At 37.5% G+C, this 5718-nt stretch overlaps 1 long non-coding RNA gene across 1 annotated transcript in view; it reads left to right on the forward strand.

Moving 5' to 3' along the window:
- Nucleotides 1-5718, forward strand: part of LOC102762808 — a 17324-nt gene that overhangs the window by 5768 nt on the left and 5838 nt on the right. The window contains exon 2 of the long non-coding RNA XR_435490.2: nucleotides 4863-4865. This is a non-coding gene — a long non-coding RNA (uncharacterized LOC102762808). The remainder of the gene's footprint in view (nucleotides 1-4862; nucleotides 4866-5718) is intronic.

The raw sequence follows: 5718 nt of genomic DNA on the forward strand, positions 1-5718 counted from the left end.
CAGGCCAGCAGTGAAGCTGTAGGGCAGGGGTGGGCAAACTTTTTGACTCGAGGGCCACAATGGGTTCTTAAACTGGACCGGAGGGCCGGAACAAAAGCACGGATGCAGTGTGAACTAATATAAATTCAGAGTAAACATCATTACATAAAAGGGTACGGTCTTTTTTTTTCAATAGTTTTATTCAATTCAAATGTGCCGTATCCAGCCCGAGGGCCATAGTTTGCCCACGGCTGGCTTAGAGTGTTGATTGGCACGTCGAAAGGTGGCTGGTTTGATCCCAGGCAAGGGCATGTACCTGGATTGCAGGTTGGGGTGCTGCCAGAGGCAACAAATTTCACATCCATGTTCTCTCTCTCTCCCCGACTCTACAATCTATAAAAATCAATGGTTCAGGAAATACCCTTGAGTGAGAATTAACAACAACAAAAAAATAGTAAACAAGTTGTATTGCATCTGAGTTTATAAAACTTTTATCAGTCATTTCTGTTGGTATTTCTTTAAGAAACATTTCTTTTTCTTAGTCTGATTTTTACTTAAAACACTGATGTGTATTTTGGCATTGAATTCTAAGTGTAAACAATAACAATAGCAGTATAACAGTTAATAAAATAGTAGCTGTAACACTATTTTATAGAGTTTAGAATGTTTAAGTACTTTGATTATGTCACATGAATGTAATTAGACTTATAGAACCCACTTAATTATTGAATTATTGTCTTACTGTACTTTTGAGGAAATTTTGTAAACACTTTCTTCAAAATCTTGTTTTGTTGATTATTCTATACTTAGTAGCTTATTTTAGAGAAAGATCTTGAGTGTATCATTGATTAATCTATGCTATACTTAGTAGCTTATTTTACAACTAGAGGCCCAGTGCATGAAATTCATGCACTGGTGTGTGTGTGTGTGTGTGTGTGTGTGTGTGTGTGTGTGTGTGGTCTTCAGCCTGGCCACAAGAATCAGTCCATCCAGCAGTCAGACATCCCCCGAGGGGTTTCAGACTGCAAGAGAGCTCAGGCTGGGCTGAGGGATTCCCTACCTCCCCTGTGCATGAATTTCATGCATCGGACCTCTAGTTATATAGATAAGACCTTGAGTATGTTCATTAAAATTTAAATAAACCATTTGTTTTGATACCTGCATGATAGTTATACTTCAAATTCTATTACAATGTATTTTGTGCAGAATTTTATTTTATTTTTTTATAGTTTACTTATTTTCAGTAGTATTTGTTAAATTTTCACTTTATATTGGCAGGCATTATCTCAATTTGGGGGTTTACAGATTTCTAGCTTATTTTGCTAGGTGCAAAAGCTGTCTAAGAATGAAGTGCTTATGGTGAACATAGGATCCCTGTTGACAGGAAGCAGAGTTAGTGCAGTCAAGGCTGATTTGGGCAAAATTGTTCTCACAGCTCCTAGGGCACTTGAAAGAGAAAATGAACAAATGGGATTACATCAAAATAAAAAGGTTCTGCACAGCAAAAGAAACCATCAACAAAACAACGAGAAAACCCACTGCATGGGAAAACATATTTGCCAATGTCACATCTGATAAGGGCCTAATCTCCAACATTTATAGGGAACTCATACAACTAAACAAAAGGAAGATAACAATCCAATCAAATAATGGGCAAAGGACCTAAATAGACACCTTTTAAAAGAGGACATTCAGAAAGCCAAGAGACATATGAAAACATGCTCAAAGTCGCTAATCATCTGAGAGATGCAAATCAAAACAACAATGAGGTACCAGCTCACACCTGTCAGAATGGCTATCATCAACAAATAAAAAAAAAAAAACAGTGGTTAGCAGCACAATTCACCATAGCTAAGATCTGGAAACAGCCTAAGTACCCATCAGTAGATGAATGGATTAGAAAACTGTGGTACATCTACATGATGGAATACTATGCTGCTCTAAAAAGGAAGGAACTCTTACCATTTGCAACATCATGGATGGAACTGGAGAGCATTATGCTAAGTGAAATAAGCCAGTCAATGAAGGAAAAATACCACATGATCTCACTCATTCATGGATAATAGAGACCATTATAAACTTATGAACAAAAATAGTTACAGAGGCAGAGCTGCCTATACAGACTGTCAAAGTGCAACGGAATAGCAGGGGAGATTAGGAGGGCAAGAGGTGGGGGTGGGTAAGAGATCAACCAAAGGAGTTATGTGCATGCATATAAGCATAACCAATGGACATAAGGCATTGGGGGGTCGGGGAGGCCAGGGGATTGTCAAGGGTGGCAAATAAAAAAAAGGACACATATGTAATACCCTTTGTAATACTTTAAGCAATAAAAAAATTAAAGAAAACCAGTTCCTTTTTACCCCATATATTATATTGCATTCTCTAAAATCTAGGGCAAAAATTAATAGGTTTAAATTAAATTAAACTTTAGATCAGGAGTTTTCACTTACATGGACAAACTTCTGTTTCCTAGACTGGAACACAGGAAGCTCAAAACAGTTTTTGTGTCTTAGCCAGTTTTTCTCAGTGGATAGAATGTCACTCTGTGGACCAAAGGTTCCTGGGTTCAATTTCGGTCAAGTGCCTGGACCCTGGACCCTGGTTGGTGCTCATGCAGGAGGCAACCAGCCAATGTGCTTCTCTCACATTGATGTTTCTCTCTGTCATTCCTTTCTCTCCACTCTCTCTAAAAGTCAATGGGGAAATATCCTCAGGTGAGGATTAAAAAAAAAAAAAAAGATAAAGGGGATAAATGGTTTAAAACAAAAGCAAAACAATTTTACTCTGTCCTGATGATGCTTTATACCTTAAAAAAAGTGCTTTTATTGATTTTAGAGGAGGACTATTTTTATTTTTTTCTTATTGGAGAGAGGTACAGAGAGAAACATCAGTGTGAGCAAGAAATATCGATCGGTTGCGTCCTGTATACACCGTGACTGGCAGTTGAACCAGCAACCTTTTGGTGCATAGGACTGTCCTCAACCAATTGAGCCACATCAGCCAGGGCCATACTTATTTTTCACTGTTTTCCTGAAACCCAACAGTTTTCCCTTTGGAAAATACAGTTTTACCAAATAATTCTAGATAAGTAATAAGGATCTATCTGGGCTTCCTTTATATTGTATCTTAACTGTTCAATCAACATAGTTATAATGTAGATTCTAATAGTAGCAATTTTTTCCCACTATCAAGTTGCAAGTACTTTTGTCTTTGTTCTTAAATACTTGAAATTATTAATGTCACTATTGCCATATTAATTATTTTACCTACATCTGGAGAAAATAGGACGTTATAGAACACAAGATACTTATATTATAAGCATTTGCCAAGAGAAGTAAATTATAATTAAACTAGAGGCCTGGTGCACAAAATTTGTGCATGGGGTGGAAGGGAGGGGGGTGTCCTTCAGCCTGGCCTGCACCCTCTCCAATCTGGGACCCCTCAGGGGATGTCCGACTGTTGGTTTAGGCCTGATCCCGCAGTCAGACATCCCTCTCATAATCCAGGACTGCTGTCTCCTAACCATTTGCCTGTCTGCCTGATTGTCCTAACTACTTCTGCCTGCCAGTCTGATCACCTCCTAACTGCTCCCCTGCCGGCCCGATTGGTGCCTAACTGCTCCCCTTATCGCCCCCAACTGCCCTCCCCTGCTGGCCTGATCGCCCCTTAACTGTTCCTCCCCTGCCAGCCCAATTGCCCCCAACTCTCCCTCCCCTGTGAGCCCAAATGACCTCTAACCCTCCTCTCCTGCTGGCCCAATTACCCTCAACTTCCTTCCCCTGCCACGACCCGTCTCCTCCACTGGGACCGGCCTCTGCACCATACGGAGCTGCAGGACACCCAGGTCTCAGTGTGCAGAGCGGCCGCCAGGCCCCACCTCCACTGTGCGTGTGGCCATCTTGTGACGACATCATGAGGACCACCTAGGGTTTTATTAGTATAGATTTAATGATGTGTTTTTCTTAGCCCTTATATATTGATTGACTGAATCAACTCACAATTGACTTGCTCATTAACCAGTTTACAATAATAACATATATTTAAAAATGGATATTTTGTTATACAATGGACTCTCCCACTATTTTGGAGGACTCATCAGTTTTCCTTTGTGGTTCTATCAGTCTTTGCTATAAGTAAAGTTGAGTACAGGGTGAGCTGGCTGAACTTTGTTTTTTATCATCATGAAGAAATGTCTAAAACCATCTTTGGCTATGCATCTGCTATTGGTATAGCTATACCAGCATTACTGATTAATATTTCTAGCATATATTTTCATCTTTGGCTTTTGGTTACAACTATAATTTTAGCCACAAATTATATTTTTTAGTTGTGTGGAAGGTTGTTTTTTTCTACAGTTAACTAAAATAAAACTTTTTTTTTTCTTTTAAGATCTTTTAAGATGTAATCTCTTAGCAAGTTTCAAATATACAGTACAGTATTTTTAAATATAATCATCCTGTTGAACATTAAATCCAAAAGGGATTCATGCCAAGACATCATAGAGAGTTTCTATCAGATTCACTCGAGAAATAAGAGTTGACTTTCCCTAATAGCTTAAGTATAAAATAAAACTTATGATGTGTCATTGGTTATTATCAAATCACATAGATGCCACAAATCATAAATTTTCTATTTGAAGTAAAACTTAGACCACAATAAAAACTGGGAGAACATTTAGAATGTAAAAAAAAAAATCTTTCAAAAAATGTAATAATTCTTTTGAATTTAGTTTTATCTAAAAATCTTTGTGTGGAACATGAAGAATGGGAAGTAAAAGATTTACTGTTCACTCTGATTTTTTAAAGCCATATAGGATCTAAATCTTCAAAAAAAAAGGAATGGGTGGTTGGGGACTATAGGGATTAATTTCAAAGGATAAGCAGGTGTGAAAAAAGACACTAGCTTTTCCTGCCTTAATAGCTCCTGCTTGAAAAATCATGAATATATTTAAAGTACTATTTTGGGTGATGCTTTCTTCTGTATAGTCTTTGTCATGGGTGGCCTGTTTCTGACACTGCAACCATCCTTTAGGGCTCATATGGGTAAAGAAGTGAACTGAAGATCTCAAAACAAAAGGTTAGTAGATACCATTACTAGTAGTGGTAAGAGTGATGATAACTATTTGGATTCTAAGCATGCAAGTGGTAAAATTTCACCAAGCAGGAACTTTTTATAGAATTTTTCTTTTAACTGATACAAACAAATATAAAACTGGAATTTAGATGTGGTAGTGGGAAGAGTAGAGATAAGAAGCTATACTCTATTGAACTTCCTCTCTACATTCAGGAATGACAATTTAAAATGTGCTTGCTCATATACTATGTGTGCCTAAACTATAGTTAATATTTCTGATTTTTATAGAAAGGGATTTTAGAAACTAGACCACCAACTTACACCATACACAAAAATAAACTCAAAATGGATAAAGGACTTAAATGTGCGATGGGAAACCATAAAAAAATGCCAAAGCAATTTCTTCACTGATACAGCTCATAGGGCACTTGAAACTAAAGAGAAAATAAACAAATGGGACTACATCAAAATAAAAAGCTTCTGCATAGCAAAAGAAACCATCAACAAAGCAATAATAAAGCCCACTGCATGGGAGAACATAGTTGCCAATGCTATTTCCGATAAGGGTTGAATCTCCAAAATTTACTGAGAACTCATACAACTTAATAAAAGGATGATAAACAATCCAATTAAAAAATGAACAAAGGCCCAAAGTGGCCATTT

The sequence above is a fragment of the Myotis davidii genome, unplaced genomic scaffold (assembly GCF_000327345.1).
Source record: "Myotis davidii unplaced genomic scaffold, ASM32734v1 scaffold1257, whole genome shotgun sequence".
NCBI classification, from domain to species: Eukaryota; Metazoa; Chordata; class Mammalia; order Chiroptera; family Vespertilionidae; genus Myotis; species Myotis davidii.